The sequence below is a fragment of the Pteropus medius genome, unplaced genomic scaffold (genome assembly GCF_902729225.1).
Source record: "Pteropus medius unplaced genomic scaffold, Ma_sr-lr_union100, whole genome shotgun sequence".
NCBI lineage: Eukaryota > Metazoa > Chordata > Mammalia > Chiroptera > Pteropodidae > Pteropus > Pteropus medius.
This window is the reverse complement of record NW_024354550.1, coordinates 2,925,257-2,935,010: the sequence shown is the minus strand read 5'-3', so window position 1 is coordinate 2,935,010 and position 9,754 is coordinate 2,925,257. Positions and strand designations below refer to the sequence as shown.

Genomic DNA, 9,754 nt, shown 5'->3' with positions numbered 1-9,754 from the left:
TGATAGAATTTTAGTTTCAAGCAATGAAAAAATTAGATTAAGCTGTACATCTGAAACTCTTTTCAGATGATATATGCAATTATTCTTTAACAAAACCTCATATTAAGAGTATTATCTTTTATTAAAAAATCTTGTTGATTAAAGTCCTGGAAGCTATGAGCTTGAGAGGCAAATGCTGCATTTTTTTTTTTTTTTTTTTAGGTGAGGCAACCCTTGGTTGACCTCACAGATTGCAAGGACCTTGTCAGTTTACAACTCTTCAATTTTTATTTAGCCTACAGCACCTGGTCTTCCTAGGTGGTCTCCCATCCAAGTACTAACCAGGTTCAACCCTAGCTTCCGAGATCAGATGGGATCAGGCTTGTTCAGGATAGCATGGCCGTGGACAAATGCTGCATCTTTAATGGAAAGAACAACATGCAAAATGCTGTCAGATTTCCAGCAAGAACAATGTTTACCTCACTAACATATTAGGTATAAAATACTGTATGGAAATATTATATTTCTTTAGAAAAAGTTACTTTCTTTGCAAAGCTTCTTTAAAGTGTTCTTTGTGTTGTCATTTGAGATAACTTTTTACTATATTAAACACTTTATGCAATTTTAATATATGAAACAAGTTATGCAATTTAGAAACAGCAAACTGTAAGAACAATAACTAGAGTGATGTCGTGTGATATTCACACAATTAGTTGATCACTTTGTACTGCTGCCTTTTTGGGACATTTATAAACTCAAGATTTCAACAGCCATAGTGTTTTATAATGAATCCTTGACATGCATTTACAAATATATATTACATATATATTTATAACTAATTACTTATATAACTACATATAATTATATATAACCTATTATATCATAACTAAAATGTACATATTCTCTCTTTTTTATGGTGCTAAACATTTTTTATTGTTTTATTTGCATGTTTTTATTTTAATACATACTAACTTATATGGCCTAATCATTGTTTCCCAAAACATTATAACTTCAAGGGTATTATTGGTATTTCATGCAATCAAGGAAATATTGTATTTAAAATTAAAAGCATTTTGGAAATTCTGACATGCATTATACATTTTAACAGTGAATCAAAACTTAAGACTTTAAAAAATACATTACTTTTGAAATGGGGTGCTATAAGTGAAATCACACACATCACAGCACTAGTTTATAATAGAGTGACCTCATTTTAATTATTTTCAGAATATGAATTAAGCCATTATAGGTGATCTTTTAAAGAGAAGGGCTAGGAAAGATGGAAACATTTTTATAGTCTTGGAGTAAAGGGATATGGTCATTTGAAAATGTATCATTAAAGACTTAATCCCAGTCACAATATGGGAAAGGTGATTCCACAGACCTTTTCCAGAAAAAAATACAGAAGATGTGAGGTCATAAAGAAGAGAAAGAGGTTTAAAGCAAAGCACATCTGGGATTGTTAAGAACAATCAGCCGCCATAACATAAAGAAGACAAAAGGTGAATGTGCCGCAGTCTGCTCCACAGCCATCTGTCTCAACCGACTTTAAGTATTGAGCCAGCATTGTTTCAAAAACTTCTTTTCTCTCCCTCTGACCTCAGCTACTAGAAAACTATAGTTTACAAAGTCAACATTTTTGTGAAATCTTCATTCTTTCAGGAGTGGTATATATTTGAAAAATTTCCAATTGATGATAGTCTTAACCTCCTACTTACTGAATTCTCGATGTCAAAAACAACATGTGGTTCACTAATATTACACATAGATTTTCATTTATTGTTCATTTATCTAAGAAACTTTAGTAATTTTTTTTTCCATAAACGAGCCATAGTCATTTGAACTCCTGAATGAATGGTTTAAAAAATATACACCTGATATATATATATATATTTTAATATTCAAGATTAAAAATGAAAAAGATTTTTTTTTTTAATTTCTGAAGAAAAAAAGTTATTTTTTTCTTGGGAGAAAAACTCATATTCTCGCTTTAGTAAAAATAGAATGAATGAAACATATGAGAATATCTTTTTAAAATAATTAGTAGACTTAATTTTTAGTATAGTTTTAGATTTACAGAATAATCAAGGAGATAATACAAAGAATTTCATATATATCTCTTATCCCTCATAGTTTTCCCTATTATTAATATTTTGCATTAGTGTAGTATATTTGTTATAGTTAATGAATGAATAATGATACATTTGAATATCAATACATTATTATTTAATACAGTTCTTTGTTCTTGACAAATGTATAATGACATGTATCCATCCTTATAGTTTCATTCATAATAATTTCACCACCCTAAAAATTCACTGTGCTCCAACACTTGATCCCTTTCCTCCCGCCCCTCAAACCTCTGGCAACCACTGACCTTTTTATTATCTCTATAATTTTATCATGTCCAGAATGTCATACAGTTGGCATCACACAGTATGTATGTAGTCTTTTCAGACTGGCTTCTTTCTTCTAGTAATATGCTTTTAAGCCTTCTCCATGTCTTTTCATGGCTTAATAGCTCATTCGTTTTTAATCCGTAAATAGTTTTTTTTAATATGCAAAATTTTCATGACCAAATATAGCACTGAAAAGTAAGGATAAGTGATTAGATATCAAAATATTCAATTAAGTAACACTGAATATCAAAAAGTTGCTTATTTCAAATGCACAAATAGTTTTCAAAAATGACTAGGCTCAACAAAATTCTTTTTACTCTGCAAAATGTATTAGCTTTGTTTATATTTCCCAATACCACTAACATGCCTATAAATCATATGCAGTTCCTTTCTTACTTAGATCATCAGCTAGTGTTCAATAGGTCAGCATACCCTATTAACCAGAAGAGTTGTCTGATGATCAATATTCCATGTTCCCCCAAAGCCATAAGACTCATTACTCCTCTTCCCTCTCCTTCCAATTTGCTTCCTCCACTTCCCTACATACCTCTGACTTAGATATTAATAATTTAATTCATCAGAAATTTTTTTGGCTGGGGTCTAAATAGCCAAACAATGCTGTTTCTCTGCATCTCATTTTATCTTTGGTTGATGATTTGTTGTCCTAGAGTCTTCCACAAACATAAATTTCCATTGAAATGAAAAAATTTCAATAATATTCGACAAACAAAAGGAATTAGGAAAATTGTTTGCATTTTTCATAGGATCCGATGTCTCCTATTTATATCCCTTTTAATATGTACTCAAGCATGATTACTTAAATGAGCATTTTCTAAGGCAACTGTACTTATTATAAAAAGTTATTTTGACCTGGTATAAAAACAAGTTTTAAAAATAATCTTTTTTTCCTGTGCTTGTGCTCTAAACCACATATGATGGTTTTTGTTTTCATGAATAGGAACCAGGTCATTATGCAAGTATTTCTTGAACATATGTTTGAGGAAACCATTGAAATGGTCTAGGCATGCGTGCTTTATAATCACAAGTGACCAGAATAAATGCAGTATACTAGAAAATATAATTGTATAGTGTAATAAAAGTTTATCTTTCTTCTAAATAATTTGCTTAAACAGAAAGACATCTTGTAAAATGGCTCAGATCTAGTATTTGTGGTCTGCTTTCTTTTTCTAGGAACCATATTGATTGCAGTTTTAGAAATAAAGCTATTTAAACAAAGTCAATTAAAATGATATTAAGAAGGTCATGTGCATATTTATAAAAATCAAATGATCTGTTAGTTAAAAAGTACAACCTATTAGTAACATTGAAGCTTGACATTTCCATGACAACAGTTAAAAAAAATTAACAGCACATACTTTATTTACTTTGCAAAAGAGATAGATCTAGTAAAACAGTCTGATGACCTAATACAGGGTGAATTTATAGTCATATGTTTGAGCCAGTAAATTGAGAAGTGTCAGCAGTATTGGCAGGGAAAATAGAGACGTGAAGTCACAGCATATTCATGTAATAGGCATGGCTATTACATTGAAAAAATACATATAATACAAAATAATCTACTTACATGAGTTTTTACAAATTTGTAAAATTCTGCACACTGCTGCATGTGCAAATATCTGTTATTTGTACAAACATGGAATAGCCTCCACAGTTTTTCATGCTTTTTTCATTTCTTTGGGTTGATTGTTGAAATGCTGCATTCTCCTTCTCATCTTCGGCGTTATTTTTAACAATATAATCCCTCTGGCCACCACCAAGGCACTTTCCAGGCTTCCTCATCTCTCTCTTTTTAATTCCTTTGAATGCATTGTAAGTAGTGAAATAATAGTTTAATTAATTTATTTATCTTTTTTTTCTTATTTTCAATTACACTGGACATAAAATTATTGTCCTCCTACCCCAGACAAATTCAAACTCTGCTTGTATTCAGATTTCATCTGACTGTAATTCATGACAGAGAAGTGTACAAACAACTCAATGCATGTATGTCTATAACATATTTTCTAAATAGTGTTCATTTAATGGTAATAAGAATGAACATCAACAAATCAATAATGTTTTTATTGTGGAAAATAATAATTGTAAAGATATTTAAGTTGCTTGATAGTCTGGGGTCTCAAGGAACATATGAGTTATTGGGGAAGATGTTATGAATTTAAATAAAGTCATAGAAAATAACAGGAGGCTATGAATAATCAGTGCGTGGAAAGTGCTGCAGACTAAAGAAGCATAGGTGGGCAGACAAGGGAGAGGCCATTCAGCACTGGGTGATCAGGTAAGTCCTGACAAAGGAAGTGAGGTTTAGTCTGGGTTCTGAAGGATGGATGAGATTTAAATAGCTGGAAAGAAGGAGGAAAAGAAGTTTCCAGCCATGAGAATTTGGTGAACTAAGGCAGAGAGAGGGTGTGAAAATTCAAAGTGTATCAGGGACATTAAAGAGACAGGAGCAGAAAGTTCATGTAAGGCCATAGTCAGAGATAAGGTTGTAAAAACAGACTAAGATCAGATTTTGGTGGCTTGTATATTTCAGGCTAAATAGTCCGAGTTACAGGCCCAGGTGATTAGTTTGTGGGTTCTCAAGAGAAATCGGTGTTTTAGGGGCAAATTAGTCTGACAGCAGTAGGCAGGCTGCTTTGCCAGAAGAAGGCTGGAGGCAGGGAGACCAGTTAGTGGAACTAAGAAGTCAAGAAGAGGAAATTGTTGGATAGAAGGTAGGGGATGGGACAGGGGAGTGGGTAGTCTAGTGATGATTAGTTTTCATAACGAATATCATTGACATTCATTTGACATTGTGATGAATGTCAAAGCATTCAGTTGAAGTGGAAATAGTCATTTGAAAATAATTTTAGGGGAGAGAATTTAAGTTTAGGAGTGATTCCAATTAGAAAAATTTGAGTGAATTCCTCTATTTCCTCAGGTGTCTAAAATTCAGCCATCAAAGGTAATGACCAATTAAATAGATGACAGCTTCGAGGGAGAAAAAATATAAAAAACAAAAATTGAAGAGAAAGCTGAGGGTTGAATTTTGGGAACTCTTATGTTCTCTTGAGAAAAGGAATCATAAAAAGAAAATAGAAGTCGTTAGATAAGTAGATGGAACCCCAAGAATATGGCCTTGAGAAGTCAAGGAGAAGAGGGATCGATCAAGCCAGTTAATACCAATGCCCACCTCTCAGGGACTAAGGTAGAACATTTGTTTAGTCATTATTTTTCACTACATAGTTCACACATTGCTGGGAAATGCTTCGTGTAACTGAATATACTCCTCCTCTGCCAACAAGTATCAACATACCTGTGAACTGCTGCAGAGTGATTTATAACGTGAATAACGCCTAGAAAACTTGTTTTCCTTATGTTTGTGGATACGCGTCAGTCAAGACATTCAAAAGCATAACCATGATGGCATGAAAAAAGTCTAGTAAATTTTCTTCTTGTCAATTTTTGCTAACTCCAGAAATTAGCTATTAACCACCAAAGAATACAATAAGACATGAGCAGATTTTTTAAATCCCTAAATCCAAAATGACTAAAAATTTGCCGAGGCAACTTTCTGTCAGTGTATGCCCAGAAGTAGATGTTGCTCATGATAAGAGGATAAGGAATCCATTGAGCTCTGCATAGAGATTACTCTTGGCACACTAGATTCATGCACGTGTCCATACTAGCACAGAGGGATGTTAGGAAAGAAAGTAGATTTGGATTCTACTGCACTGGAGATTGTGCAATGTAATTATTGGGGTTGGCCCCATTTGTTGGGCCCAAAATAGTAACCACTGCTATAAACCATCAACCTTTAGAGTATAATGTACAATATCAGCTAAGGGGCAGTTGCTTTGGAATAATGTATTCATCCTTTGGGTTAAAGGTAAGAGGAAAAAAATTGCTGAGGTTAAATTACCATCACCTTGCCCTGATGACTTAGAATACTATATAAGGATTGTTACTGGGCACTTCTCCTGCTAATGTTGCTGAATCCAGATAAGAACGTGGGAGAGTTATTATATAACTGAGGTTGGCAGTGCTGCCCAGCTGGGAGAATCCTGTGCTGGTTCCAGTCCTCCTTCTGCCTCTGGCTTAGCTGTGCGATCCTGAGCAAGTCACTGAACCTATTTTGTTTTTGACTTCCTCAGAAAAGAAAAAAGATGTGGTTAATCCACAATAAAATACAGGAATATCCTTTTAAAAAGTAAAGTGCACTGTACATTCACCATGACCTAGCAATTTCACTGTGGAAATGGGCAAGATTTTTCTCGGACTGATAATTAAGAATATTTTTTAAAAATTTAAAAGACTTCTTCAAGTATGAATTTGCCATTTCTGAAAAATGAAAGTGTTTCAAACTTGGAATCACATTTTTAGATACCGCTACCTGGGTTTCTCACCAAATTTCATAGCTTCCTACTTGGCCTTTTCATGCTCTTCACTTTTTTTTCTTGTCCTTTCTTTTATATTCTTATCTCTCTGTCTGTCTCTCTGTCTGTCTTATCTGTCTGTCTCTCTCTCTCCGCCTTCTCTCTCCCTTTGTCCCTCCCAACCTCCCACTTTCGTTTCAAGCCAAAGATGTTTTTTGGTTTATCTGAATGACATTTTGAAAAATATTCTTTTAAATAAATTCTAATGAGCAGAAATCACCGTGTAATTTTATGAATGACAGGTCCAGGAAAGATTGGTTAGGGTCAAATGAATATCACACTGCAATTGCCTGAGATATAGTTTTGGGGCTGAAAACTGGTAGAAGAGGAATAGAAATGTCTTGTAGCATATCTAGACTTGAAAATCACTTTTCTTTTATTAGCTGGCAGTTTCTAATAATGCTGCTAATACAAAATGGACATATAATTTGGAATACAATAAATGCTAGAATATATCAAACATCAAAAATATCTGTATAAACCTGCTAACTACAGGCATTACTACTTTACTTTTTAAAGTAATGTATAAAAGCTGTGTATATATCTAAAACTTGTGATTATAAGACCATACTCTAGTAATAATGATTAAGTATGCATAAATTTATTTGCCACCTTTAAAACATTTAATTTCATCATTGAATTATTTTGGATTAGTGGATCTTTCCCAAATAGATGTTTGTTGTTAAAATAAGAGGACATGATTTAATATGAGAGATTCTATAAGATGATTTTCTTGTGACTGAGAGATAATTTTGAAAAACATATCACCTTATATCAAACATATATGGCTTTTTAATGATTGGGTATATTGAGAGTAATGTAGTAACGACAATAATTTTTAAATACTTTCTGAAGTATATATTATCCTCCTGGTAGCTACTTTCATTCTTCATGGCCCTTTAGCTAACATTATCATAAAGAAGTGGAGGGAGAATAGACAGGACTGAAGAAGAAGCAGAATAAAGAAGCATCTACCAGCTGGAAGAGGAAGTAGAAAGACCTTCTAATTCTAGAAGAAAGTAAAAAAGATGAGAGCAAGAGGAAAATAAGGGCAAGAGTAAGTCCCGAGGGCTCTCTTACCCCCACCATTTAGTAAAAACCCAAGGACGAAAAGGCATAGAATATTCATGTAGATTTTGAGGAGTCTTAGACATTTCCCTGGGGAGATAGCAAGTCTCCCAGAGAAGCTGTCTCTTTGAAGCCACATTCAATATGGCACCAGGCAATAGAATAGAAAATGCCAAGGAAGGCAATATAAAAAGAAAGCTTTACAGAACTCTGTGCACTTCAGGTGGGAGTGAGAGAAAGCAACTAAGAGTTCTGCATGACAATGAAGAAGAGCTGAAAGAATATGAGAACCTGGGGTCAGGATGAGGAGACTGTAGCACACAGGGACTTTATGACTAGAAGCTCTTGCTACACAGACTTCAGCGGCAGATACCAACATCATATTCAAACATCTAATCAGCACCAGCCATAACCTAGTCTCACCATTGCCAGATGCCCAGGAGAAAGACAAGATAGCACATTGCAATAGCATGAAGCAAGAATACTTGGGAAGAAGCACGTGTACCTACAGCCCCATGCCTTTCTTGTAAATCTTAGGAATCATCCTTCACTTAGATGCCAAGAAAAGTAGGTACAGATCTTGAGAAAAAAGAAATACCCTTGATAGCATTCAAATTTTGGATGGGCTCAATATTTATTTACCTAACAGAAACTCGGTTCACCTAAAGAGCTTTTTAAATAGAAAAAAAAAAAACAAAGTTACTTGTCATTGACAAGTTTCAATATTTTCCCCCACTATCTGTGGGATTGAGATCTTCTCATCAAAATGTCATCTATTTTAGAAATAGAGAAAGCATATTTTGCATGTCTGAATTACAGAGTTAAATACTTCAATCTAATTTATATATTGAGGCATCAGTCAGGATAGTTTAGGGTATATTGCAAGAACGAGCAACCCACAAATAGCAGTACCTTAAAAAACAAAGGTTAATTTCTCACTCATGCTACATGCATGAGAGTTGGTAACAACTGCTACTCAATACAACAGAGAAATCCATCTCAACTAACTTTGACAGGGAAAGAAAGAGAACACGGTAGGTTGTGCGCTGGCTCTTAAATTTATGCTTTGAGTGATATGTATTCCCTCTGCTCAAATTTTATTGGCCAGAACCGGTCACAGGGTCATATCTGACATTAAGGGTGCATAGAAGTACAATTTTACCACATGCCTTTAAGGAGAAACAAAAAGAACTGGTGAAGAGTGCCAATGGACACTGAAAATTTTAAGCCCTTTGTAGCTCTCTGGGTCATGGTTTCAACATGTAAAATCATTTGACCAGAACCAGATGAGAAAAAAGATACCAGTGACTAACATTTCAACATAATTAATGTGTTGTTTACAATTTGTGCCATCATTTTCTTAAATCTCTTAATAGAGTAGTGTCTATACTGCTCAGAGTTTACTCAAAGAAAGTTCACTCTAGACCAAGGGTTGGCAAACTTTTTGTGTAAAGGGCCAGTAAATATTTTAAACTGTGTGGGCCACATAGTCTCTGTGCAACTACTTGATTCTGCTGTTATAATGCAAAAGCAGCCATAGCTAATATGCAAATGTATGGAGTGGTATTTTCCATGATTGCTTTATTTAAGCACGCTAAAATTTGAATCTCGTAATTTTCACATGTCACAGAATATTATTTTTCTTTTGATTTTTTCCCAACCAGTTTAAAATGTAAAAACCATTTTTAGCTTACAGGCTGTACAAAAACAGATAGTGTGCTGGACTTGGTGTAATAAGGAGTCTTATAGAGCGAATTGAGAATGTACAAAATTATTGGAAGGAATGGAGGAACAGTTCTAGCCTTAACTACCTGGAACAAGTAGCTCCAGAAATTACTCTGCCTTTGTCTTGAGTAGGTAAACTGCTATCATGGG

The 9,754-nt window shown here is 33.9% G+C and overlaps 1 pseudogene; it reads right to left on the bottom strand.

The window, feature by feature from the left end:
- Positions 1–272: 272 nt before the first annotated feature.
- On the bottom strand, positions 273–387 carry LOC120596676 (uncharacterized; annotated as a pseudogene).
- Positions 388–9,754: the final 9,367 nt, after the last annotated feature.